This window comes from Pleurodeles waltl, chromosome 2_2 (genome assembly GCF_031143425.1).
Source record: "Pleurodeles waltl isolate 20211129_DDA chromosome 2_2, aPleWal1.hap1.20221129, whole genome shotgun sequence".
Taxonomy (NCBI): Eukaryota; Metazoa; Chordata; class Amphibia; order Caudata; family Salamandridae; genus Pleurodeles; species Pleurodeles waltl.
Genome location: NC_090439.1, coordinates 290,937,344 through 290,953,781, shown reverse-complemented (window position 1 = coordinate 290,953,781; position 16,438 = coordinate 290,937,344).

Here is a 16,438-nt window from a genome sequence, read left to right as displayed (position 1 = left end):
TGCGATTCCTGGTGCCTGTAGATGTAGTGCATGCAGGTGAGAGTGTAGATGACACTGGGAGGGAGGAGGGAGGAGGCAGACGACGAGAAGGGGGACACAGTGGAGGCAGTGTGTGTTGGTGTGTCTGCATGTGGGTGATGCTTGTTTGAGTGCCTGTGGGTTGTGTGGTGCCTATGTTTGCCAGAGCTTCCCTTGGGTGTTGACGTGTGTGCATGCTGGTCTGTAGGTGTGCTTGGGATGGGCTGGGGTACAGGGGATTGGGCCTGGGTGGAGGAGGTTGGAGGGGGGAGGCTAGACACTGGGACAATGGCTGCCATCAGTGCTGAGGCCAGAGATTGCAGGGTTCGCTGAAGGGCAGCCTGACCAGAATGAATGCCCTCCAGGAATGCATTACTGTGTTGCAACTCTCTTTCTACACCCTGGATGGCATTCACAATGGTAGACTGCCCAACAGTGAGTGACCTGAGGAGGTCAATCGCCTCCTCACTGAGGGCAGCAGGGGTGACTGGGGCAGGGCCTGAGGTGCCTGGGGCAAAGGTGATGCCCACCCTCCTGGGTGAGCGGGCACGGGGCGAACGCTGAGGGGCTGCTGGGAGGGCGGTGCTGGTAGGGGAGGTGGTGGCTGTACCTGTAGAAGTGGGGCGCACAGATGATGCCGCCACCACAAGGGAGCTCCCATCGGCGGACGAGTCTGTGTCGCTGGTTGTTGATCCGGTGGCCGACGTGAAGCTCCCCTCGCCCTCGGTCCCACTGGTGCATGCTGAGTCCATGGTGTGGCCCTCGATGGCCATGTGGGATGCAGCTCCCTCGTGCTCTGGTGCCACTGTACCTCCGCCTGATGATGCTGATGCACAAAAGAACAGGGAAAGCAAAAAAAGGGTGGGGGGAAGACAGAAGAACAGGTTGAGTGCATGGCATACTGCTACCGTTGGCGGACAATACAGACACAGCTGTCCCCTGCACTACGCCGTGCTCCTGGCCTCTGCAGATGCAATTCCTGGGATGTGGCCTACATGGCTATGGTGGACATCTGCACACATGGATGTCACAGGGGCATCTATACCTGTACTTGGCACTATATTGCGGTGGGGTAGAGTGCCACATGGCCTGCATTACAGAGGGGCCTAGTCTACGTATTTCTGCCTGTCCTAGGTACACCCACAGGCCTCCTCCCCCACCCAGAACCCTCCACTGCGCGCATAGTCCGCAGAATGAGGTTGTACTCACCCCCTTGTGTCTGCTGTGATGCTCTCATGCGCCCATCCAACTCAGGGTAGGCCACCGCCAAGATCCGGAACATCAGGGGGGTCATGGTGCGACAGGCACCCCTCCCAAGTTGGGGGGCCATCCCCAGCTGAGCCTCCGCCGTCTTCTTGCTGCAGCGGCGAATGTCCTCCCATCTCTTCCGGCAGTGGGTGCCCCGTCTCTGGTGGGCCCCCAGGGTCCGGACGTCCTTGGCGATGGCACGCCAAATGTCCTTCTTCTGGTGCGCGCTGACCTACATGACATGCACAAGGGAAGAAGAGAAGCCATTACCAACTGCACCGTAGATGTAAGTGTCCCCCCTCCCTACCCTTGCCATTTGGCACATGCATTCATGTTCCCTTAACTCTGCCCTCTTCCCTCTTACAACCAGCCCTCTCCACCCAGGCCTAGCCCATACAACGTGCTCCCTTTCTACTTACCTGTTGAGCTGGAGGACTGTAGAGTAGCATGTACTGGGGGAGGACCCCGTCTACTAGTTTCTCCAACTCCTGAGCAGTGAAGGCGGGGGCCCTTTCCCCAGACGCAGCACACATCGTCGCTTCCAGACCGAGGTCACAGCAGTACTTGCAGTGTAGGTCCTCTCCTGTCGAAGGTCAGGTATCTAGTGATTGAACAGAGAGAAAATGGCGGTGACGTCCGCGGCAGTGCGTATCATCACCGCCGGCGCACTTGTTCATTGGCTCCTGGGACCCATAGGGTCCGATGTTAACCAATGCAGCATTGCGCCGCGGTCTACGACCACCTACCGCGACGGTGTGCAACGCCAACGCAGTTACCCCACAATCCCATTGTCCCAGTGTAGAGGTCAGGCAGCCGCCATTTCAGGGGCCCACTTGGCTTCATTTACTTCTGCGTCACACATAGCTAGGCCTACACTCAACACACATGCAGGAAGGGTTTTGTGTTTGGTGTCGTCTTCTGTGTAACTGTGGGTACATACCTTGCTAAAAATTGACTCGGTCATCGCTGTTGTCCTTCCTAGGCGCCGTCAGCTGGGACATTTGAGAAGATGGCGGAATCCTCCGGTGTACCGACCGCTGGTGGACCTGTTGACAATGGAGGAGCGACATGTAATCGTCACCTACCGGTTTGACCGTGCCACAATCCAGGAACTATGTACCCAGTTGGAGCCAGACCTGATGTCACCAATCCGCCATCCCACTGGAATCCCCCCTGACATGCAGGTGCTGTCAGTGCTCCATTTCTTGCAAGTTGGTCTTTTCAGACAACAGTGGCCATGGCATCAGGGATGTCCCAGCCTATGTTTTCCAACGTGCTGTCCAGAGTGTTGGCTGCCCTGCTGAAACACGTAAGGAGATACATCATTTTCCCTGAGGTGGAAGATTTGGCTACAGTGAAAGGTGACTTCTATGCCCTTGGACATATCCCCAACATCATAGGTGCTATTGATGGGACCCATGTAGCTCTGGTCCCCCCCCACAGGAGTGAACAGGTGTACAGGAACAGGAAGAGTTATCATTCTATGAATGTACAGATGGTCTGTTTGGCAGACCAGTACATCTCCCAGGTTAATGCCATGTTCCCTGGCTCAGTGCATGACGCCTACATCCTGCGGAATAGCAGCATCCCTGATATGATGGGTCAACTCCAGAGGCACCGTGTGTGGCTATTAGGGGACTCTGGTTACCCCAACCTGTCCTGGCTATTGACCCCAGTGAGGAATCCCAGGACCAGGGCAGAGCAACAGTACAATGAGGCCCATGGGCGGACTAGGAGGGTGATCGAACGCACCTTCGGCCTCCTGAAGGCCAGGATCAGATGCCTCCATATGACAGGTGGTTCCCTATTCTACTCACCGAAGAAGGTGTGCCAGATCATCATCGCCTGCTCGATGCTTCACAATCTTGCATTGCGATGCCAAGTGCCTTTTCTGCAGGAGGATGGTCCAGATGACGGTGTTGTGGCAGCTGTGGAGCCTGTGGACAGTGATGAGGAGGAAGCTGAGGAAGAAGACAACAACAACAGGGAGTCAGTCATACAGCAATATTTCCAGTGACACACAGGTGAGAAAATTTTCTTTTTTCCCATTACATTCACTGTCACATGTCTTCCTCTATCCTGTGTGTAATTTAATAACATTATTTGGTAACTGAGTTGTTCCTTTCCATTACGGTTTCACAGGTGTGGTTACCAACGTGTGTCATCTGCATGCAGCCTTCAAGGACTTGTGATGTGTGACATAGGTATGTTGCCATTACAAGTAGAAACGCATTTTGACACTGTCATTGATAATACATATTACCAAATCATAGACTGACTCCAGATTGTTTTGTGGTTCAAGGGTGTTTATTGAAGTGCTCAAAAATGGAGGGGGGTTGTAAAATGGTGAGGGGTGATGGTGGATGAATGTCCATGGCAGGGTCCAGTCTATTAGTCTCACAGGTACACTGGCCATCTGGGCATAGGAAGTGGAGCAGGGGCAGTTTAAGTATGTAATAGAAGAGGGGGGGAGGGACCGGGAGATTAATTGGTCCAGTGTACACTCTCCCTACAATAATGCAACACAATTAAAGTACACTGTTCCATGAGAGAAAAGAAAAGAAAGAAAAACTAGAGAGACCTGGAGTATCAGGAGTAAAAACCCTCAAGCATCATAATAGATGACTAGTATCATCATTGGGTAATGCTCCACGCAAGGCCGGCAGTGCAACGCCTGACGGGCTCCCCACAAGGAGGAGCACTAAACCGTATTGTTCTGATAGTTGTAGATGGATACTAACTATCTAAACAAGGTGAGTGCTTCCATTCAAGCACCTATACCCAAAGGAGAGAACAAAAGAAATTAAAGTTAAAATTGGTATGACAACCCTACATATATCATCATTTTAATCAATAGTCAGGGATGCCACCAAGATTAAAAACAAGAGAAAGTAATATAAAGAGTGTCAATGCTCAATTACTTTCAATGAGCAATAAACTCAGAGGAAAAGCCCATTAGGAGTCCTCATTAGACAGGGTCAACATGTTTCGCGTCGTGTGGTCCCCACGGATCCATGACGCTTCATCAGGACCAAAAATTTATAATACGCTCTTCTCCAATTAGACAAATTTATTAACAAAGCCAGTCACTTACATTGAGGAATAAGAGGCTAAGTCACAGTCAGGTCGCCCTAGAAAACATAAGAGACAAAGCACCGAATCGTGCCCAAAAGTGGTCATAAATATCAACATGCAAACATTGTGCAATACAGCAAGACTCAAAAAAAGTGGAAATAAGGAGGAATTATGATGACAATAAGGTAGCTTACCACCCCCAAGTCGGGAACAGGCTCCTTAGTAAGCACGTCCCCTGGACTCGGCTATCAGCTAAACATAGTAAGCATGGATCATTGATAAGTGTAAATATCAATAGTCAGGTATAAAAGTATCGAACACAATTCTCATTGGAAGTCAATACAACAAACAACCCAAGGTCTCTTCAACTATCATGTAGACAGAAGGATTGTTATATGTATACAATAATAAATATAGGTGCTATTGTCCGTTAATCAAGTTGTTAAAAAGTCCATAAAAACCAAAGGAAAAGTTGTTATTGTCCTATCAAAACGGACTGGAGCTCATTGTGGCAGTCAAAAAACAAGTGCCCCGATATCAGCACATAATGTTGTTTAAACGATGTTTAATAGTGGTACTCAAAGACATAAGTAATATAAAAATGCCGAAGGATTTTAAAGGGCACATTCATTCGTGTTAACGAGGACGAAAGTTAACTCACATGGTAGCCCGAGGTGCTATTCGTTAACACAAATAAAATATAGTACCAGTACAAAAAGGTTTAGCAGGGTACTCACTCTCGTGCCATTGGTCCGATCTGAGGACCTACCCTCCGGGACGTGAAACCGCATCAAGACGCGGTGAAACGTTCTCGGAGTTTTAAAGAAGTTGCGAGGACCCGTAAATCAGGTCCCGGCATGCCGGAAATAGAAAAAGTGCTCCTTCAGTGAATGTGGTATAGTAGAAATAAAAGAAGGCCAGAAGCTGGCGGCCATCTTTGATGAGGCATCTCTTGTAATAAAGATGAGAGAAACAGTATACAACCCCAGGGGAATGTTACCACCATATAAGCGGTAGAAAAAGTCATCTCTAAAGGGAGAGGAAAAAACCTATTAGTGCAGGACGTCCCTTGAGTCCACATCCTTCTAAAAATTAAGTACATTAATTAGCAACGTAAATTGCAAAAATAGAAAAAATACATCTCACACAAAAATGCCATCTGGAGACAGTCAGCTGGATGTGCATGTCTGTTTATTCAGATTATATGGAAAATTCAAATGTACCTTTAAGGTGCAATCAGTACATTGATCCATTTTAGAATGTGTATGTCCAATTTATGCTAGTGTGGTCCAAGGAATATCGTCATTAAGACCCCGTATATTGGTTCCCAATTTGAACACCCATCTCTGTTCTGTTCTAAGAAGATGTATTGGATCATTGGGTCTTATTTTAGGTGCTTCCAAAACCAACCACCAAAGGTCATCAGGGTAATGTTTAACCGCTAGGAAATGTGTGCTAAGTTTAGTAGTGATTCTATTGCACCTAATGTTACTGCGATGTTCATTAATATGTTTTTTTACCGGTCTGGATGTCATGCCAATGTAGCGTAAGTCACAAGGACAAGTGATCATGTAAACACAATTCCTAGTGTTACAGTTAGTATGTTTTTTAAGGTACCATGTACCTATCGGATCTAGATTCACTGATGTTAGATTTCTAGTAAAAGCACAAACATTACAGTTACCACACGGTGATGTCCTACGACCAGAGGAAGACCCACAATGTCTTCTGGGTGTGGGTGTCGGTTGGTGGTCGTGGACGGGTGTGAATAACCATATCCTTGATGTTAGTTGAGCGTTTAAAAGCAAATAAAGGTCGAGAAATCTCATAACCACCACTGGTCAAAATAGACCATCGTTTATTAATCAATTTCTTAATTGAATTTGATAGGGGAGTGAAAGTGGAGACACATGTGATTCTTGATTGAGGCGTTTTATCAAAAGTGGTAAGTAGAGCCTCCCTGTTATTGTTTCGTGCCCGTTTGCGTGCCTGGCTTACAATTCTGGAGGGATAATGCCGTTCCAGGATTTTATCTTGTAGAGCATCAGCTTGGTGGTCAAATTCAGAAGTGGAACTACAGTTCCGTCTGAGTCTTAAAAATTGGCCAACCGGTAAATTATCTCGTAAAGATTTTGGATGATGACTTTCATACAGTAACAAGGAATTGCGGTCAGTCGGCTTGTGATAGATGGAGGTAGACAATTTGCCATTATTTATAGTAATCATCAAGTCGAGAAAAGGTAACTGAGTTGCAGAAACAGTGGACGTGAATCTAAGGAAAGGATCAAGGGTATTGATCCAGGTAGTAAAGTGATCGGCAAGTGGCAAAGGACCCTTCCATATAATCAGGATGTCATCGATATATCGGCGCCATAATGTGACATGATCAGAAAAGTGATAAGATGAATTTCTTTTCAAAATCAAACATATACAAGCATGCCAGACTGGGGGCGAAGGTACTGCCCGGACTTGATGATAAAACTGGTCATCAAATTGAAAATAATTTTCTGTCAATGCCATTCTGGCTAGTTGCATTATGAAGGAGACTGGGGTCGAAAGAGTGTCAGATGATTCCTGTAGGGCTGACTCTATAACTTGTAGAGTCACTTCCTGTGGAATGTTGGTGTATAATGCTTCAACATCCATGGTGATTAGACCTTGTACAGTGTCGGAGTTGTTAATCGACTCAATCAAATTAAGAACATCTTTTGTGTCCTTCAAATAGGTGGAGGAATTCTTGACCAGAGTCTGTAGAAAATAATCACAAAACATTGACAGTGGTTCTAAGACCGAGCCTATCCCCGAGACAATCGGGCATCCTGGGGGTGGTGTATTGTTTTTGTGAATCTTTGGTAAGCAATAGAAATTAGGAACTCGTGGATGCAAAGTATCGAGGAAATCAGCCTCCTTCGGCGAGATCCACAGATTCAAATCAAATCAAATCATTAGCATTTATAAAGCGCGCTACTCACCCGTGCGGGTCTCAAGGCGCTAGGGACAAAGGGGGTGGTTATCGCTGCTCGAACAGCCAGGTCTTTAGGAGTCTCCGGAAAGCGGAGTGGTCCTGGGTGGTCCTGAGGCTGGTGGGGAGGGAGTTCCAGGTCTTGGCCGCCAGGAAGGAGAAAGATCTCCCACCCGCCGTGGAGTGTCGGATGCGAGGGACTGCGGCGAGTGCGAGGCCAGAGGAGCGGAGGGGGCGGGTGGGGACGTAGAAGTTGAGGCGTCTGTTGAGGTATTCCGGTCCCTTGTCGTGGAGGGCTTTGTGTGCGTGGGTTAGAAGTCGGAAGGTGATCCTTTTGCTGACTGGGAGCCAATGCAGGTGTCTCAGGTGTGCGGAGATGTGGCTGTTGCGGGGTACGTCGAGGATGAGGCGGGCTGAGGCGTTTTGAATGCGTTGCAGGCGATTTTGGAGTTTGGCGGTGGTCCCAGCGTAGAGGGTGTTGCCGTGGTCCAGGCGGCTCGTGACGAGGGCGTGGGTCACGGTTTTTCTGGTGTCGCCGGGGATCCAGCGGAAGATCTTGCGGAGCATGCGGAGGGTGAGGAAGCAGGCAGAGGACACGGCGTTGACTTGCTTGGTCATGGTGAGAAGGGGGTCCAAGATGAAGCCGAGGTTGCGGGCGTGGTCTGCGGGGGTCGGTGAGGTGCCGAGGGCCGTGGGCCACCAGGATTCGTCCCAGGCGGACGGGGTGTTGCCGAGGATGAGGACTTCAGTTTTTTCAGAGTTCAGCTTTAGGCGGCTGAGCCTCATCCAATCTGCGACGTCCTTCATAGCCTCTTGTAGGTTGGTCTTGGCGCTGGCGGGGTCCTTGGTGAGGGAGAGTATAAGTTGCCAGATTGTTCTTAGCTTCTTCTATCAGGATCCTAATCTGAGTCTGTAGTCTGGTGGTGGGATCGACCCTGATCTTAGCATAGTAAATGGTGTCACTTAACAAACGTAAACATTCTTGTTTATAATCTGAAGAATTCATGATAACGATGGCGCCTCCTTTGTCAGCCTGTTTAATAGTGATCTGGGGATCAGATGCTAGATCAAGGAGCGCCCTCTTCTCTCTATTAGGGATGTTAATGAATGGATGTTTAGGGCATAATTTATTTAAATCAGTAAGTACTGCTTTCTCAAAGGTCACGACTCTAAAATCCTTCGGCATTTTTATATTACTTATGTCTTTGAGTACCACTATTAAACATCGTTTAAACAACATTATGTGCTGATATCGGGGCACTTGTTTTTTGACTGCCACAATGAGCTCCAGTCCGTTTTGATAGGACAATAACAACTTTTCCCTTGGTTTTTATGGACTTTTTAACAACTTGATTAACGGACAATAGCACCTATATTTATTATTGTATACATATAACAATCCTTCTGTCTACATGATAGTTGAAGAGACCTTGGGTTGTTTGTTGTATTGACTTCCAATGAGAATTGTGTTCGATACTTTTATACCTGACTATTGATATTTACACTTATCAATGATCTATGCTTACTATGTTTAGCTGATAGCCGAGTCCAGGGGACGTGCTTACTAAGGAGCCTGTTCCCGACTTGGGGGTGGTAAGCTACCTTATTGTCATCATAATTCCTCCTTATTTCCACTTTTTTTGAGTCTTGCTGTATTGCACAATGTTTGCATGTTGATATTTATGACCACTTTTGGGCACGATTCGGTGCTTTGTCTCTTATGTTTTCTAGGGCGACCTGACTGTGACTTAGCCTCTTATTCCTCAATGTAAGTCACTGGCTTTGTTAATAAATTTGTCTAATTGGAGAAGAGCATATTATTAATTTTTGGTCCTGATGAAGCGTCATGGATCCGTGGGGACCACACGACGCGAAACATGTTGACCCTGTCTAATGAGGACTCCTAATGGGTTTTTCCTCTGAGTTTATTGCTCATTGAAAGTAATTGAGCATTGACACTCTTTATATTACTTTCTCTTGTTTTTAATCTTGGTGGCATCCCTGACTATTGATTAAAATGATGATATATGTAGGGTTGTTATACCAATTTTAACTTTAATTTCTTTTGTTCTCTCCTTTGGGTATAGGTGCTTGAATGGAAGCACTCACCTTGTTTAGATAGTTAGTATCCATCTACAACTATCAGAACAATACTCCTGATACTCCAGGTCTCTCTAGTTTTTCTTTCTTTTCTTTTCTCTCATGGAACAGTGCACTTTAATTGTGTTGCAGTTTAAGTATGGACAGGGTAACAAAGTGGGACAGTGGGAGGACAATCAGGGTGGTCTCATTTCCTGGCGGGGGTCTTGCCATCTTGCTCTGTTCTGTTCCTGGATCTCAGGGCCCACTTGCTTGGTGGTTGTCCATCTGCAGGGGATGGGGTGCTGGTATGGTGGTCCTGTGGTGGGGCGTCCTGTCCACTAGCGCCAGCGGAGGTAGTGGGCAGTTCATTGTCCTGGCTAGTGTCAGGGGCCCCTTGGAGTGCCAAGGTGTCCCTCAAGGTCTGCTGTATGTCCTTCAGCATTCCTACAATGGTGCCCAAGGCAGAGCTGATGGTCCTGAGCTCCTCCCTGAACCCCAAATACTGGTCCTCCTGCAGGCGCTGGGTCTCCTGAAACTTGACCAGGACCGTCGCCATCGTCTCCTGGGAGTGGTGGTATGCTCCCATGATGGAGGAGAGGGCTTCGTGGAGAGTGGGTTCCCTTGGCCTGTCCGCCCCCTGTCGCACAGCAGCCCTCCCAGTTCCCTGTGTTCCTGTGCTTCCGTCCCCTGGACCGTGTGCCCACTACCACTGCCCCCAGGTTCCTGTTGTTGTTGGGGTGGTGGGTTTTCCTGGGTTCCCTGTAGTGGTGGACACACCGCTGATTGACCTGTCCTGGGTACGGAGGTTTTGGGCCCGCTGGGTGGGTGCTGTGCTGGTGTTACCAGAGGGTGGAAGGTCAGTGTTGGGCTGTGCCTGTGCAAGGGGAACCGACTGTCCAGAGGCCCACGATGGTCCGGGCTGGTCATCAGGATCCAGTAGGGCAGAGCTGCCATCGTCACTGTGGGCCTCTTCTGTGGGTGGAGTGGAGTTGTCTGTACCCTCCGGGGTGGTAACGGTCCTCTGTGATCCTGCAGGGGCATAAGGGCATGATTATTGCATGTGTGTGTGTCATGGTGTGCAATTGGTGGCTCACCGTGTACCCCAGTGCAAGCATTCCTGTGTGGCGGCTTGTGTGATGATGGTTAGGGGTTGTTATGGGTATGTGCAGTGGGCATGCTTTAGTGATGGGTGTCCATGCTTTGGAGTTGCATGCAGGGCTTGGTGTTGGGATGGGTGGTTTCTGTTATTACTACATTAGTGATGAGTTTGGGTGATAGGGGAGGGGGTGAGGGTGGGGGTGTGTGATGGCATGCAGGTAGGGTGGGGGATATGAAAGTTAAGAATTGACTTACCAGTGTCCATTCCTCCACCGACTCCTCCGAGGCCCTCTGGATGCATGATGGTCAAGACTTGCTCCTCCCATGTTGTTAGTTGTGGGGGAGGAGGTGGGGATCCGCCGTCAGTCCGCTGAACCGCAATGTTGTGCCTGGAGACCACGGAACGCATCTTCCCCCGTGGGTCGTTCCACCTCTTCCTGATGTCCTCCCGATTTCTTGGATGCTGTCCCACAGCGTTGACCCTGTCCACTATTCTGCGCCATAGCTCCATCTTCCTGGCTATGGATGTGTGCTGCACCTGTGAGCCAAATAGCAGTGGCTCTACCCGTAGGATTTCCTCCACCATGACCCGGAGCTCCTCCTCGGAAAAGCGGGGGTGTCTTTGGCGTGACATGGGGTGGTGTGGGTGATGTGTGGGGTGGTGTATGTGTTGATGAGTGTGGTGATGTGTAGTGGTGTGTGGTGTTTTGTGCGTGGAAGTAGTGTGGGTAATGGTGTTGGGTGCCTCTGTGTGCTGGGATTGTCTATTCTGTGCTATCTCTCTGGCGTTCGTCTCTGATTTTTGGTCGTAGGGGGTTGTGGGTGATGTGGGTGTGTGTTTTATATTGTATTGGGTGTGTGGGAGTGGTGTTTGTATGTGTCTCAGGTGTGTGTATTTGGAATTGTCCAATGTGGTGGTGTTTTGGAGATGTGTGTGTATTTTGAGCGCGGCGGTGTGTACCGCCAAAGGAATACCGCGGTTGAAAGACCGCCGCGTGGATTCGTGGGTCATAATAGCATGGGCGTGTTTCTGTTGGCGTGGAGGTGGAGGTTTTGTTTTCGCCAGTTTATCACTGACCTTTGGTGTGGCGGACTTGTGTAGGTATCTGAATTTCGGCGGATTCCGAGATGTGTATCATAATAGCTGTGGCGAAATTCCGCGGCCGTGGCGGTGTATTGGCGGTGTATTGGCGGTCTTCTGCACGGCAGTAAGCGCCTTTTACCGCCAATGTTGTAATGACACCCTCTGTTTCTTCCCCCTGGCCTACTGAAAAACTCCTAATGTGGGTCACACGAGGGTGCCGCATAGGAGCAAACCTGAAAACAAGAGTTTGGCAGGCGGGCTGTCCCAGCCGCCAAACTCATAATCAGGGCTTAGGTCTGGGCCAGTGAACTTGACAGGGGATCATTGACAAAATGAATCATCAAAATTAATTAGAACGTGACATTGGAACATTGACACTGAGGAACAGGGAAATATTCCATGTGTTCACTGAAACCTAACATGAGGGCAGTAAAATATGAACACCAACATGAAAACTGTAAAAGTGGCATGGGAAACTGACATGGCAACAGGTAACAGAGACAGTCAAAAGCTAACAGCATGGAAACTGCCCAAAAAGCAGGCAATGAAACAGATGTGGGACACTGATATTTACAATGGGACATTGCCACAGACACAGAGTTCTGAATATTGACATATAAACATGGACAACGGGACACTGAGCTGAGAAAACTGACCATGGATGTCATTTAAGGGTTACCAGGGGTCGCAACAGCGACCCCTGGCTTGTCCTTTACGAGCCATGGCACTGTGTTTGTGACCCCTAGCTCCAGAGGTGGCAAAATCAGTGCCACGAACACAATGGTAGTGCGTCCTTATGCACGGTTGAGGCTCCTTTCTCATTGTTTTCTCTCACATTTTCTTTTTACTTTTTTAGTAACTAATGTTTAATTACTCTCTATTAGTGTAAAAATACAATTAGCTGGACTAGGGCCCTCACTGGCAGCTGATGTAAATACAAAATGCTTTTAAATGCATTTTGTGTGTGTGCTTTTGGGTGAGTGTGTGTTTGCGTGAGAGTGTGTGTAAGTGAGAATGTGTGTATGTGTAAGCATGGGTGTGTGAATGAAATTGAAAATCATATAGTGTGTGACATGACGTTCGCTACTCCTGGCATTTTGGTGAATTGACGTTCATGAAACTGACACTGAGATAATGACTTTAACAATGGAGCTCTGCTGTAGGTGCACTGACATAAACATTTTGAGATTAGGACCCTAATCTTTCTTTTCGATTTGAAATTGCACCTCACTTATTTTCTATCTCTGCCATAAGTTCATAGAATATTTATGTTTTCACAAGGAATACCACATTTCTGAAGACTAAATCTGACCTAGATGTATTTCCCTAATTTTCTCCAAGTAAATAGAGCAGTTATTAAACATTATAAGGACAACCAAAATCAGTCATTTTCATCTGTTGGCATAGCGTGTTGCATTCTGCAGCACACACAGAAAGAGACAAAAGCCTCAGAGTATCGTTTTTGTGCAGGAAGGTGTCCCTCCCTGCACAAAAACAATCCTGCATTCAAAACAGGCACCCTTGCACCATGGTGTAAGTGTGCCTGTGTTGTCGTTAGGCAGCACATAGGGGGTTATTCCAACTTTGGAGGAGGTGTTAATCTGTCCCAAAAGTGACGGTAAAGTGACGGATATACCACCAGCCGTATTACGAGTTCCATAGGATATAATGGACTCGTAATACGGCTGGTGGTATATCCGTCACTTTACCGTCAATTTTGGGACGGATTAACACTTCCTCCAAAGTTGTAATAACCCCCATAGTGTGCCAGCACAAGGAGAGGACAGGAATATGTCCAATAATGATAAATATGGTGCATTCCTGTGCTCTCCCTGTCATGCAACACAGTACAGCAGGATGCCTTGGTGTGGTGTGTGACCTTTTGATAAGTCTGCCCCTGAAGGCTTAAATAAATTATTAATTAAGACTACGGTGATCATTACGACCCTGGCGGTCAAAGAGGTAATGTGGCGTCCGTACCGCCAACAGGCTGGCGGTACGGAGGCCCTTATTACGACCGCGGCGGTAGCGCAGCGGTCGCACCGCCAGGGTCGGCAGTTTCCCGCCGTTTTAGCCCAGGCAGTGATAATCCAAGCAAGCAGCGCTGCCCTGGGGATTATGACACCCGTACCGCCAGCCTGTTTCTGGTTTGCACCGCCAGGAAGAGGCTGGCGGTAAGGGGTGTCCTGGGGCCCCTGGGAGCAACTGCACCCGTCGCACGGCCGCAACACCGCCGGCTCCATTAGGAGCCGCTCCTATGTTGCGGCCTCATCCCCGCTGGGCCGGCGGGCACAAACTTGGTTTGCGCCCGCCGGCCCAGGGGGGATGTTGTAATGGGGGCTGCGGGAATGCGGCCGCATTGGCGGCTGCACAGCGGTTACCGCTTGGTGGGCGGCAGTAGCCGCCCGCCAAGGTCGTAATGACCCCCTAGATGAGGCTAATCTTAGGATGAATTTGGGTGTAGGACCTGATTTAAGAAGTTGTTAGCACTAGCCAAAGCCTTATTTCTTTGAAAACTCAGGTAAACCTTTATCATGCTTGTTTGCTGTAGTTTAAAAGGAGATGTTTGGTGTCAACATTTTATTCAGCTTTATCATTTAATTTTCAGAAGACATAATTCTAGTGGCAAATGTAATTGCCTCTGAATGTTTAAGAGAATGTGGACTGCTCAATGCATCAAAGGTCTCCACTTTTCTTTCACACAAGTTTTGTTAAGGTAACAAATGACACAGGAGTGAGGAAGAAGAAGTGCTTCTACAGAGTAACTAGCCAGCTTATCAGAAGAATATTGCAGACAGAGGAGTTAACAGTGTAATGGCTTGTAATCCCAAAAATGAGAAAAACAATATCTGCGAGGTTTATGACTATATGAGCATTTGTCTCCTTCTGTTTGATAACTTCTAAATCAGCTTGCGCACTCAAACATTTGTGCCAGATTTTGGGAAAACATTCAGTCAATAAATCAGCAATGCGTCCAAATGAAACAAACATTGGCAAACCCAATCAGTCTGGCGTTGACTCCCTGCTTTCAGGCTTTGCAATTCTTGTTTTGACCTGGTTTTTATGAAACATTATTGTAGTCACTCCTGAACCCTTTCTAATATAAACAAATTGAAAAAAGCAAACATATCTAACACAGTGCTACAGTGTTATGTGTGGTTTTATCACTAATTACATGACACCCACTGCAGAGCCAAAATCACACCCAGAGCTGGAAACCCTTGCACGGAATAGCTTTCCAGCTTAGGCGTGAATACTACGCACTGCTGGACTCCATAAAAATATCTCTAGGACATGGGAAGTGGTGCCAGGTGACTTTCCTCTTGCTGTGGTGAGTGCAGATGTGGGGTGTTTATGTACTGCATGGGATCCAAAGCCCAATTCCCCATGGTCCCATCCCTTACCCCGGGCCCCACACCCTTCTCCCTGTACAATCACACAGTAAAAATGAGCCTATGGTTGGCAGGTCTGCCGGTACTCAGGGTTTGTGATACTTTCCTTAGGACCTAATTTAGTATTTGGTGGAGGAGACACTCCTTCACAAAAGTGACAAATGTCCTGTCCACCATACTACTAGTGCCATTATATCTTATGGCACTTGTACAGCGATGGATGAGATGGAGTATCCCACCAGCCAAACTTTAAATCAGGCTCTTAATATTAGTATGATACACTCCATGATTTATGAGACAAATATTGCAAAGGAAATTACATCTGAGTCCACGCTGCCAATGGAAGACTTTGATGCTGCACTACACCCTACCCAACCTATTAACAGAAAAGAACAAACAGTTGTTAAACTAAGTTAAAAACTGCATACGTTAAAAGTATAAAAATACATCAAAATATAATTACCTTCTATGACAATAAGTACTGTAGACCTTTAAACTGTATATTTTTAGGAAATCCTATACATATACTGTAAGGTAGGCAGTGAATTATATTTTGAAAGGTTCCGCTCATGGTTTATCCGGCGCTTTAACAACTCAATGGGTTAGGCCCCCGCTTTAAAAAACAACATTAAAAGTAACAGCTTCTGGAATATAATTATTTACCAATTTTCATTTATAATCAATGAAATATCATCATTCTTTAATGCTGTTTGAAAAATAAACTGGGCATTTCGTAATACACACAAATTAAATGTACCTTGTGCTTTTCGCTCTACAGGGCCCTTACTTTTCCTGAATCTCACAAACAATACATCATTCTCTTTAATCAGTCTGACACTGCAACACCAGAGGGAGAGCTTGTCTGTGATTTTTTGACCTTTAGAAATCTGTGGTGACCTATCAGCAAACATTGCATAACCCCAGCACAGGCACAGGGGAACATGCAAGCTTATGTTTCTAAACCTGGCTCACCCACATTGCTCACTTTTAAGGGTCTCAGTGGCTCTGATGTCTTTTTAAATATTTTGGGAGCTTAATTGTAGCTTGGCATGTCCTGTGGGTTTGGTGAAGCTGATCAAAATGTGAACATGGGTGACAAACACGCGACCCCTCAGTTGGCTTGTAGCAAAAATTTACTTGTATCCAGTTCTTCAGTTATTGTATTTTCCCGTTTTAGGTGTAATATAGGAGCAACGTGTTTTCTAACAACTAAGCACACGAGCAGATTTTGACAATGTTGGTTATGCATAATCAATGGAAAAGAGGGTTCTCTATAGCATTATAGCCCACTACTGACGTTTATACCAGTTGTTAAAGCACTCTATCCGAGTTATAGGCCCATGCCACTTGCTGCAAACACAGGTAAACATACATGCAAGAGAAGGTAATGTGCCATCATATTTAAATTCAGCAACAATAGGAAGGGGGACATGTAAATAGATTTTAAAATCAGAAATAAAGTTGGAAAATTGTAAAGAG